The sequence below is a fragment of the Scylla paramamosain genome, chromosome 43, assembly GCF_035594125.1.
Source record: "Scylla paramamosain isolate STU-SP2022 chromosome 43, ASM3559412v1, whole genome shotgun sequence".
NCBI classification, from domain to species: Eukaryota; Metazoa; Arthropoda; class Malacostraca; order Decapoda; family Portunidae; genus Scylla; species Scylla paramamosain.
In genome coordinates, this window is record NC_087193.1 from 11,624,884 (window position 1) to 11,637,383 (window position 12,500).

At 47.2% G+C, this 12,500-nt stretch overlaps 1 long non-coding RNA gene across 2 annotated transcripts in view; it reads left to right on the plus strand.

The window, feature by feature from the left end:
• LOC135093743 (uncharacterized) overlaps positions 1 to 6,225 on the plus strand; it is an 11,232-nt gene extending 5,007 nt beyond the window's left edge. The window contains exons 3-4 of one of the 2 annotated variants that reach the window (XR_010263478.1): positions 947 to 1,252; positions 4,645 to 5,009. This is a non-coding gene — a long non-coding RNA (uncharacterized LOC135093743). Of the gene's footprint in view, positions 1 to 946; positions 1,253 to 4,644; positions 5,010 to 5,498 lie in introns of those variants that run through there. The other variant, XR_010263479.1, reaches the window with a different exon arrangement.
• The last annotated feature ends 6,275 nt before the right edge of the window (positions 6,226 to 12,500 follow it).

Genomic DNA, 12,500 nt, shown 5'->3' on the forward strand with positions numbered 1-12,500 from the left:
CTTTAATTCTTTCCTATTTCTAGTTTGTTTTTTTGTTTTCTTTGTGTGTGTGTGTGTGTGTGTGTCCTGACCTGACCTAACCTAACCTAACTAAACCTAACACAAGAAAACCTAACTTGTATGAATAAAACAAACCAAAAAAAAAATAATAAAACACAAATAAATAAATCATAGAATAACCAGCCAAATAAGCAAACAAATAAAGGACTAAGTAAATAAAATGAACATACGAACGAAAATAAGATCCGATAAATAACTCAAATTATTACACGCAACATTTTTATCAGACAGCTCATCTTAACGAGGCACGTGTTGTGTGTGCAGGAGGGAGTGTGCACGTCTCCATCACGCGACCAGGTGTGCTGCAGGTGAATGAGTGGGTGACTGGGTGTCTGAGTGTGTGTGTGGGTGAGTGGGTGAGTGTGTGTGTGTGTGTGTGTGTGTGTGTGTGTGTGTGTGTGTGAGGAAGAGAGAGGTGTAAAAGAAAGTATAAATGCGAAAAAAGAGGATTAAAAGGGAGGAGGAGGAGGAGGAGGAGGAGAACGAAAAGAAGGAAAAGAAGATAAAAATAAAAAATGAAGATGAAGAAGAGAGAACGAGATTACTACTACTGCTGCTGCTGCTACTACTACTACTACTACTACTACTACATTTCATTCATTTACACAGCCCAAGTCACCTTCCACCTCCTAGCTCTTTCCTCCCTCCCTTCCTCCCTTCACAGCTCCCAATCTTCTCCCTGACCACACTCTCTAACACCCCTATTCTCCCTCCCCTCTCCGCACCACCACCACCTCCGCCGTCTCTTACCCCAATAGGGCTTGTTTTCACCCACACGCCCATAAGTGCCCAGCCCGCCCTTCAGCCCACATGCCTTATTAGTGAAGGGCGATTACAATACCCTTACCCCACACGCCCTTCCGACACACCCCTTCGCCCTGTACAGTGAGGCCTCCTGTGGGTCGCGGCGCCCTCTGCAGCCTCGTCAATGGGGCTGAGTCACGAGGGAACACTGTTTTTGTGGTGGCGTGCAGTGGTGCGGTGATTTTGAGAAGAGGAGGAGGAGGAGGAGGAGGAGGGAACAAAACAAGAACAAGAGGGACAACAACAACAACAACAACAACAAGACTAGCATGTTTCGAGCAGGGGAAAGTGACGTATATCTGGCATCCATCAGCCCTAATGTAGATGTCACGAGCCTCACCCGCGCCCAGAAGTAACCAATTTATGACTCCAGAAGAAAAAAGTTAAGGTAAGACATAAATCAAGCGAGCCACTCTCTCTCTCTCTCTCTCTCTCTCTTGGTGTAAGGAAGGTTTCACTCAAACTAATAATAATCATTTGGACCTCAAACTCGTACGTCAACTGAAAGAAAATGACTTCTGGTAATTTTTTTGACTCGTAACCTTCCAAACAACTCATTTCCTTTTATGCAGAGGGGCAAAAAATTAAAAGGTAAGATGCATGCAAAAAATTTAGCTTCACAGGTATAGCACAGATGTTTTCATTAGTCTAGCAGGTGTGTTAGGAACCTTGTACCCACTGATGATGGCTCGTGTCACCTTCCCTGTCTGTGTCCCCTGTGCTGGCAACTCATCGCCTCTTCTTACCTACCCTTCTTCATCCTACCTCATGACCCTAACCTAATTTAATTAATCGCCTCTTCTCTTACCCTTCCTCCTCATTTCTTTCCACCTTTCCGTTTCTCCTGTCTCCTCTTTTTTCTCTCCTCTCTTACTCCCTTCTCTTACATCCTTCCTCACCCTGCATCCTTCTCATCTTAACCGTTCCATTTCCTTCCCCATTCCTTACCCATCCTCTTCATCCCTCATTATTTCCAGTTTTACCCTTTCTCCTTTACTCCTTATCCTTCCTTCCCATCGCCTCTATCTTCCTTCCCATCCCTTTTACCCTTCCTCCTCTAACCTCTCCACCTTCACAAGGCATCCATAGTCACTCCTGCCAAATAGGCCTCTAACTACCTTCCCCATTTAATTAACCCCTTCCAAAAAGCCATACCATTTCTTCTTTACCCAGACTTGAGCCTAACCTAACCTAACCAAACTTAACCTAACCTAATTTAACCTAACTTAACCTAAGCTAATCTAACCAAACCTACCTAACCTATCTAATCTAACTTAACCTTCTCAAAAGAACTTACCCACTGCTAGTCCTTTCACCTCTCCCCATGTCCTCCCCAGCTTCTCCCTATCCCCAGCCCTTCCAGAGCTCCTTTCCTGTCCCTCCATAGTCCCCCCATCCCCTACCAGATACCCCCAACTGCCTTCCCCATTCATACCCCCACCATTCCTTCTATACCTCACCTCCTCAAAACACTTTTCTAAACTCTACCAGGCCATCTCACCTTTCCCCTGCCTCGCCATACAGTCTACCCCCGCCCCCTACCAAGTGTGTTCAGTCAGCCCCCTGCCGCACAGTCCCCACGCCCCTGTCCGCTACCAGAAGGGCCGCCGCTGTGGTGTGTTTCGGCAGCGGCGGCGGTGTGTGTGTTGATCGTGCATTGATGGAGAGCAAGAACCATGTAGCGTCTCTCTTCCTGCCACTCCGACAAAGGATAGCTTCTACTTTTGGTTCCTCTCGCCGCCTGCGTACACACACCCTCCTCCTGTTTACAAATGGTGTGGCTCTTCCTCTTCTTCCTTCCTCTCCCCCCCCCACGCCGTCATGAGTCACTTGCCGCCACAATGGAACGTCAAGGAGGGACAAATAGCAGTGCACGTGTTGGCACTTACAACATTGTTTGTGATGAAGTGAAGTGTTTAATTGAAAGGAAGGGATTAAGATACTATTGTGTGTGTGTGTGTGTGTGTGTGTGTGTCAGAAAGGACGCGTGTTGCCCAGTGCCGAACACACTAGAAACACTGAGTCATAGAAGAGGAGGAGGAGGAGGAGGAGGAGGTATTGATGGTGGTGGACGAGGACGAGATGCGGGGCGGGGCGAGGCGGGGGAGTGCAAGAGCGGGACGTATTTGGGTGAGTCTGTTGATATCACTTGCCGTAGGTGTAGATTAACCTTCATATTCCGTCAACCGAGAAGTGTAGAGGGCGGGGCGGCAATACTGAGAGGCAGGGAGGAGCGAGGCGGGGCGGGGCGGGGTGGGGAGGGGCGGAGCGGGGCGAAGGACACGTTGAAGAGACAGATGCTTTAGAGAAATTAGTATATATGGAAGAAAAGCCAAGTTATTTTTTTATTCTTTTTCTTCCTCTTCTTCCTGCAGTGATGGTGAAATCTGAATATATCGACCATTTTTTTTATCATACATTTTTTTCATTGATTAATTTCACTGGACTTAATATAACTAGTCTCTCCCTCCCCCCTCTCTCTCTCTCTCTCTCTCTCTCTCTCTCTCAAGGAATACTAGTGTAGGCGTCCATCTTTTTTCCCCTTCCTTATCACATCTGAGGGGAAAAAAAGCTTGAATTTGATGCACGAGGGTGAGTCACGCTCCCTTCTTTGACTCCCGCAAGGCCGACTCACGCCTCCGCCTGCGAGGGATGAGTCAGGGAGAGAGGGGGAGGAGGGAGAGGACACGAGTGAGAGGAGTGACAATGAGAGAGAGAGAGAGAGAGAGAGAGAGAGAGAGAGAGAGAGAGAGAGAGAGAGAGAGAGAGAGAGAGAGAGAGAGAGAGAGAGAGAGAGAGAGAGAGAGAGAGAGAGAGAGAGAGAGAGAGAGAGAGAGAGAGAGAGAGAGAGAGAGAGAGAGAGAGAGAGAGAGAGAGAGAGAGAGAGAGAGAGAGAGAGAGAGAGAGAGAGAGAGAGAGAGAGAGAGAGAATCATCCCATTACCTTGCAATAAGTCTTCTCTTTACAAATCACCCCCCTTTTCACATTTTCCACCCCCTATGCATCTACGTCACGGCTGCTGAGGGCTTTGTGACCCGTTCAGTTGCAACGCTCCGCCCTTTCAATGCTCTTAGGTACAGTGGGTGGCTGCGCGGCCGACACTTACACAACGTGGTCCCCCTAATCCCCTTACCGCGTCCCCATGTCTCTGCAGGGGGTAAGGTATGAGCCGCAGAGGAAGGCAGCGTGGTGGTGGTGAAAGCCTGCCCGGGTCCCGTAACTTTGTGGTAAGGGTGTTAGGTTAGGTTAAGTAAGGTAAGGTTGGTTAAGTAAGGTTGGTTAGGTTAGGTTAGGTTAGGTGAAGTATGGTAGGATCGTGTAGGGTATGTTTGTGTATGGTAGGGGAAGATAAGATAAAGTTAGGTTAGGTTATATAAGGTAAGATGAAGTCTGGTTTAGCTAGACTTGGTTTGATTTGCTTTGGTTTGGTTAGATTTGGGTTGGGTTGGATCTGAGAAGCACAAGTTCGATGGTTTGCAGTGGAGTGTCATTCTTTTAAGTATTCTTTTAGATATTCAAATTGTTCTCCGGAAAGTAAAAATTCCCAGTTTCGCGAGAGTGTGCTGAGTTATTTCAAATCTGCGTTTATTGAGTGCACATGATCGAGGTAATGTTCTGTTCTTTCATTCCTTACTTAGTATAATCTGAATAATTCTTTGAGGTCTTCAACAGATGTTCTCTAAAAAGCTAAGGCCTGAGTTTGTTCCCGAGTCCAGAAGTTCGAACGTTCCTGGCAGTGTTCATTTATTTAGGTCGGTTACTGACTGTGTTTTTATTCAGCAAGTGTTTTCCATGGCGTCAAAAAACCATCGTGATTCATCTTATTCGCGGCCATCATTCGTCGCCGCCTGCAGAACGCCCGCCCAGCCCCGGGTCGCCCTATATATCGAGGCCTCCACCCGCCGCCCTTCACCCACGCATCCATCATCCTCCCGCAGCAGTACATTAAGTTATAAGTTACGTCGGAGCTGAGTTGTGGTCCGTTCGCTAAAATGATTCGTCAGCAACGTCACAAGTTCTTAGTGTGATGCGAATGTTGTCTGGGTTTTCATTACATCTGTCCATGTTATAAGGACGAAAAAAATCAAATACGATGGTTTATATTGCTAAACTGTATCGCATAAAATAAGATATGGCAGCACTTGTATCGTCAGCTTACTCTCTCCTCTCATTCCCACAGCAATGAACGTAAGCTTTAGAAGTAGAAATTCTCTGATTCGTTCGTTCACTTCACTAAACTCTGACCGAAGCCAAACTACAGATGACCGACGCACTACAACATTCTAACTGGTACCACATTTTCTGATCTTACGCCTTCATCAGCAAACACTTTGATGCTAAAATTGTTTGTCCACTCAACTAAATCTTAAGTTAGAGATAATCAACTCACTAAAGCAACAAAACTAAGACCCCAGACTCTCCAATAAACGGGAAATCTTTGCGGTGGCGGAAATCTGGAGGAGCAAAATCAAGGCTCTTATTTCCATCCTGCAATGCATAAGATCCCCGGGCGGTTTAGGGGCCGAGTTCGGATCCTGTCCACCATCCGAAATTAGGAAAAGCATCTCCTCGGTTAGCGGTGCCCAGATACAACTCGAAGTTCTTCATTAGGAGGCACCTTCCTGCCCTAACAGACTTGGGAAACCGGACGTAAAGGCGAGAGAAGAAAGCAGAGGACGGGAGGGTCACGCTGCCGCCTCTCGCCGCCTCTAGCCGCCTCGCCGCGCCCCTCCAGCACCTGCCAGCCTGTGTCCATCCTCCCGAGCCTAGTGAAAGTGGCAAGTCGGGTTGGGGCGTGCTTCTCGGCCCCGGCACGCCCCGCCCCTGCTGTTATAGTGCAGGGGCGGAGACACCTGTAGTATGCCGCACTCTCCCCGGGGCGAAGGAGAGAGGCGCGAGGCGGGGCTGAGGGCGGGACGAACGCAAGGTAAAGGTGACGTGTTTACCTCCTAGATGATATTGATGAGACGACCCTGGCGCCACGAGAACACGATCCACACGACACGATCCACACGACCAGTGGACACCCGCATAACCACATCTGATCCACCAGACACCTGTATATGGTCAATAAACTATCTATCTATCTATCTATGAGACACCTGACATCACTGGCCACCTCCACAACCACACTTGACATCGCCAGACACCCCCAACAGCCGCGCTTCACGTCTCTTTGCATACCTGGCTCCCACAATGCATTCCTGACGCCTCCACTACCGGCAGATTTTTAAAGTGAAATGATTCAACGCCCATGAAAAAGGTGGAGTAAAAATGATGAAGTAGTGGAGCTGTCAATGTGAAGTGCTGATAAAGGTGAAAGTCAGAAACAGGAAAGTGGAAGAAAAGTAAGTAAAAATATAGATAGATAGATAAATAAATAGACAGATATAGATAATATAGATGAAGATAAAGAAATATAGATAGATAGATAGATAGATAGACAAAGCGAAAAACAAAGGAAAAGAAAAAGGACAAACACGAAAAGAAGAAAAAATAAATAAGATGAAGAGGAAGAAGAAAAGAAAGACAGAGAAAAAGAAAGAACAAGAATGAGAACATTTATACACGCCATCTTGAAATTCTAGGAAGCTATCAAATATTTAATACACACACACACACACACACACACACACACACACACACACACACACGCAGTAGTTAAGCAAATCCCACAAATCCAAGGCAGAGTGAACATAATTGAGTCTTCAGGAGGCAAGAGGAGCAAGGGCGCGCCGGAGGATAACAGGGCGGTGTGAGGGAAGCCTTGCCCATCAGCCCAGCACTTCTGAGGACACGGCGGCGCGGACACAATGGAGAGAGAGGCGACAGAGCACGACTCAATCTGTTTTTCCTAGAAGGTCTGATTACTGGGCTGAGAGAGAGGGAGTAGGGGAGAGAGGGAGAGGGGAGAGAAGGGTGCAGTGAAGAAGGGAGCGAAGTGAGGGAGAGCAGATCAGGAGAGATTAGATTTTGAAGGAGGGAGACACAATGGGAGGAGGACATGGGGAGAATATTAAGGGAGATAGAGTGAGGGAGAAAAGTGGATTGAAAGAGGTGGAGGGAGATGGAGAAAAAAAGCGAAGGAATTAAAGTTTGTTCCCATGACAGACATTCCCACACGCCCCCTCCTCCTCCTCCTCTTCCTCCACCACCACCGCCACCGCCACCACCCTCCACCATTTATGCTCTCACCCCAGGGTACACCATCACTGCGCCAACATCACAATCACCACCTCGCTGCCGGCACCACCACCACCACCACCACCACCACCACCACCACAATGACTTACAACAACTAAAGCAATGATAACTATGACAATAATACCTTCAACAGTAATAGAAATAGTAGTAATGGTAGTAGTAGTAGTAGTAGTAGTAGTAGTAGTAACATTAACAACAGTATGATGATGATGATGATGATTAAGAAGATTAAAATGATCATAGCGAAATAACAACAAATAAACTAAAAAAAAACTGAGTCCTCCATACACACACACACACACACACACACACACACACACTAAAACAAGAGCAGGACGTCACAAAAAAGATAAAAAAAAATAAAAACTATTCCTTTTTTACCTAACAACAAATTGCTCAGGACATGATAAGATCTTAAGAGGAGCAAAGGAACACACGACGATCTTTATAAAATTACTGAGGAAAATTCTCTCTCTCTCTCTCTCTCTCTCTCTCTCTCTCTCTCTCTCTCTCTCTCTCTCTCTCTCTCTCTCTCTCTCTCTCTCTCTCTCTCTCTCTCTCTCTCTCTCTCTCTCTCTCTCTCTCTCCGGGTGACCTGCTACAGAAATGAGATTGAAGAGAGGAGGGAGAGTGAGAAGGAATGAAGTGACACACACGCACACACACACACAAACAGAGAGAGAGAGAGAGAGAGAGAGAGAGAGAGAGAGAGAGAGAGAGAGAGAGAGAGAGAGAGAGAGAGAGAGAGCTGTTTCTCCTCCCCAACTTTACAAGATTTCCCTTTCCCTGAATGGACACCTAAAACATCCCTCCCCTTGCAGTGTAACCCTTTAAATCCAAAACCACCTGAAGTAGCCTTGAAATGTGCACCTGGCCAGTCCTCCCACATTCCCATTCTTGCTTCCCTCAGGACGAGCATGAGAACTCCGCTGGTTTTCATCTTCACCGGCTACACTGAAGACACATTTCAACTATAGTGACAGTGGGTGCAGTGACGAGCACCAGAACACTAGCAAAAGGAGCGGCCGACGGCAGTAACATGAATGGAATACAAACGAGAGACTACATACCGTGGGAGTGATTAGAGTGACGAGAACTGCTGGATAAAGAAAAAAAAAAGAAAAAAAAATGAATCTCCTGGTAACGTACCTACACTACACACCTACACTATTCACTCACACCTCACAACACTGAAAGAAAAGAAGAAAGACAGAGTAAATATCACTGCTCTCACACGTCACACAGTCATCAATCCCCGTCGTAACTTGAGGCACAGGGAGGCAATGCACCGCCACCTCGACACACTCCTCAGCCCCGCAACGCCTTCGCCTCCCGGGAAAGGGCACAAATTGGGCAGTAAGAGTAATTAGCAAGCAGTATAGTGGGTTGGGTGAACCGATTATCATAATGGAGATGCTGATGATGCCTGAGGAGGAGGAGGAGGAGGCATAATGATGATAAGGTCGTCGTTAATGATGGTACTGATGAGAACGAGGGAACGAGAATGGAGGAGGAGGAGGAGGAGGAGGAGGAGGAGGAGGAGGAGGAGAATGATAATTATAATGATGTGTGATTAGTGTTTTCTCTATATGTCCCTCTCTCTATGTCTGTTTATCTGCCTGCCTGCTCTCTCTCTCTCTCTCTCTCTCTCTCTCTCTCTCTCTCTCTCTCTCTCTCTCTCTCTCTCTCTCTCTCTCTCTCTCTCTCTGCATTGTTTCTTTCGTGTTGGCAGAGATCTTTATCGTACTGAAACTGGACACCGCACGACTCTCTCTCTCTCTCTCTCTCTCTCTCTCTCTCTCTCTCTCTCTCTCTCTCTCTCTCTCTCTCTCTCTCTCACCTATACCAAAAATCACACCCACAACATCAGGTGACCAGATAACGAGCGATTAATGACCACGTAAGCACAGGTGTGATTCCCCTTCGTCAGGTACACGAGGAAGGGAAAGAGAAGCCCCAGGTGGTCGTTACAGGTGATTAGAAGCTCCAGGTGTACAACAAAACCTGAACCTGAGACTCGGATCCGCTTTGCCGTCTCACCTCCACCTGTTCACCTGTTCACCTGCTGCTCCTCGTACCTGTCTGCGTGGGGTGGCGGGCGGGATAGTCTCGTAAAGGGCGCGGTGGTAGATCATAAGTTAAAAGATGGTGTCACTGAGGTGTGTGTGTGTGTGTGTGTGTGTGTGTGTGTGTGTGTGTGTGTGTGTGTGTGTGTGTGTGTGTGTGTGTGTGTGTGTGTGTGTGTGTGTGTGTGTGTTTAAGCTTAAGTGACATGGTTGACCAAAAATGTAAGCTGGTGTCAATAAATATCTATCTATCTATCTTCTATCTATCTATCTCTTTCAATCTATCCATGTATCTGTTTATCTATCTGTGTATTAGTGAAGAGGTAATTTGCTTTTGGTTTGATTAAGTTTGCTTTGCTCAGGTGTTTGGGAGTGTTGTCATATCGTTTTCATTGTGGCTGACGTGCTGTTCAGTGCTTGATAACCCTCGGAGCTATACTGAACGGCTGACCAGGGAAGTGAGAACCCACCCTATAAGACTTCATCAAAATGTTTTCTCTGCCTGAAGAATCATGTTGCGTTTGGTTTGTTATACTGGTGAAAGTTAAGACCAGGAACATCACTTGGGAATCAAATCTTATGTGTGGAATGTTTGTGGGAGGAATTTATCACGCGAGATTTTCAAAGAGGGAATGTTCACAGGTGGAAATGACTTGGGTGGAATTCACAAAGAAGGGGTTCACAGCGCGCCGCTACAATAACATCACGCAGGCAGCCAAACGTCGCTCATTTGTCTCCCGCGATGAAAAAATTGCAACCAGATCAGCTTACGTTATAAACCTGTTCCAAAACCGCCCCAAACAACCCACCACGTGGCCTGCATCTTAATGCAAGCGAGTGAGGCGAGCTGCAGCCAAGAATCCGATCCACCCACCCTTCCTACTCCTCCTCTTCCTCCTCTGGGAACACTCTCACTACCACCTTGGGCGTCCCTTCCTCTTCCTCCTCCTCCTCTTTCTTCTGGTCCATTACCCCCTTCAGCCACATCCACGTCTCTGAAACAAGACCCAACCTAACTTAACCTAACCTAACCTAAACACTACTACTCAATCTCCGAGGCTTAATTACAGGTAGTCACGAAGCAGTGGCGTGTACAGGTGAGGACTTTGCGCAGGTGTGTGTTATAGCTAAGTGTGTGGGGAGGGTACGGGGAGTCAGGGCAGCCTCACCCATTACCTCTCTCCCTCTCCCTCTTTCTCAGCCCCGGCAGATACTGTCCACACACAACCTCGGCCTCGCATCGCCGCCTCCCGCTGCCCATCACACTGACACCGACCCTGCCTGACACTGCATCGCCCTTTCCTCTTACTATTTTGTCTCCGGAGCGGCACTCTCTCTCTCTCTCTCTCTCTCTCTCTCTCTCTCTCTCTCTCTCTCTCTCTCTCTCTAGGACGATTAAGCAACACGACCCTTCAAGAACACTGCGTCTTTGCATCTTGACGACCTCATTGTGTACCGTGAGGCTCCCTGCTTGTTACCAGAAGATACGAAGAGAGGGAGAAAGGAAGAATGTTTCAGGACGACACTAGGAAGGAGGGGTAAGAAGGGAGAGGGAGTGATACTATTAGTTACATGAGACAAGGAAGAAAAGAAAGGAAGAAAGTAAGGTTGAGTTATGCAAGAAGTATGAGACAGGGAGAAAAGAAAGCAAGTTTACTCTGGAGGTACGAGAAATAGGAGGCAGGGAGAGAGGGAGGGAGGGTATACTGGAGGTATAAGGAAAGGAAGGAGGGAAAGTACTACAGAAAATATAAAGGAAGGAGGAATGGAGGATATTTCAAGTAGTATGAGAGAGGGAAGGAGTGAGGGAGGGAAGCAGAGTACAGGAAAAATATGAGAGGAAGGAAGGAGAGGAAAAAGAAAGGAAGGTAGGAGGGAAGGAAGGAGGGAGAGAGGGAAAGAGTACAGCAGGTGTAAGGGAACAAAGGAGAGAAGGAATGAAGAAAGAAAGGACAGAAGGAAAAGATAAAAGCATAGATGATGGAAAAAAGAAAATGAAGGAAGAGAGGAGAAGGGAAAGAGAGAGAAAATGTATAACAGGGGTAATGGAAGGAAGGAAAGGAGAAATAAAGGAAGATAGATGAGGGAGGGAGGGAAAAGGGAACAACAGCAGAGAGAAGCAAGAAAAGAAGGAATAAAGGAAGGAAGGACATAAGAGAGGGAGAAAGAAGGCATGAGAAGGAGGAAAGCGAGTAATGCAAGAGGTATGAAGGAGGAAGGAATGCAAGGGGGGGTTATGTGGAGGGGGAGGGAGGGAGGGACTTGTCACCTTCCACATCCCCGTCACTCGTTGCACTGAACACAAAGGAACACAAAGAAAGAACAAACATGACCGATATATATTTTTTTTGGGGGGAGAGGGGGAGGGGAGCACCTGTACATGAGTCTCCCCTCGAGTTACGAACGGAAGTGTCTGTCATCGAGAGTCCTCCTCCTCCTCCTCCTCCTCCTCCTCCTACTCCTCCTCCTCTTCCTCCTCCTCTTTCTCCTGTTCTACCTCCTCCCCCTCCCCCATTCATCTCCGGATACGTGAAGGTGGCCCTGGGTACACACGCACACACACACACACACACACACACACACACACACACACACACACACACACACACACACGAGTACATACAGGCGAAGATACATACATACATAAATACATAAATAAATGCATACACACATACAAGGCTCCTTCGATGCTGTAAGTACACAAGATCTTGTACTTACACACACTCTAACAAGGATCCTTTGATAGTGAACGTACACACACACGTACACACACACACACACACACACACACACACACACACACACACACACACACACACACACACACACACACACACACACAGTAACTTCCCACATAAAAATTATACTAACAAATAATAATCGCCTTTAAAAAATACTCCATTTTAATCTAAATCAGAGAGAGAGAGAGAGAGAGAGAGAGAGAGAGAGAGAGAGAGAGAGAGAGAGAGAGAGAGAGAGAGAGAGATGCGAACCCACGAACACTAACAGACGGGATTAAAAAGGTTCCAGTTTTATCTATCTCATCAGGTAGCGTTCTCTCTCAGTGGGGAGTCCATCAGTATGTGGAGTGTCGCTCAGTTCCACTCCGTCCACCTGCACCTTGTTATTAGTGGCCATAAACTGATCACCTGTAGCCGCCCCTCCACCTGTCACCCACCTGTATTACCTTAATGAACTCATCACACTGCTAATGGAAGGCTGAACACGAGATATTGCTCTTTCAGATTTATATTCACAAGGTCCGTCGGTCTCTCTCTCTCTCTCTCTCTCTCTCTCTCTCTCTCTCTCTCTCTCTCTCTCTCTCTCTCTCTCTCTCTCTCTCTCTCTCTCATTTGTCGTTTTTTT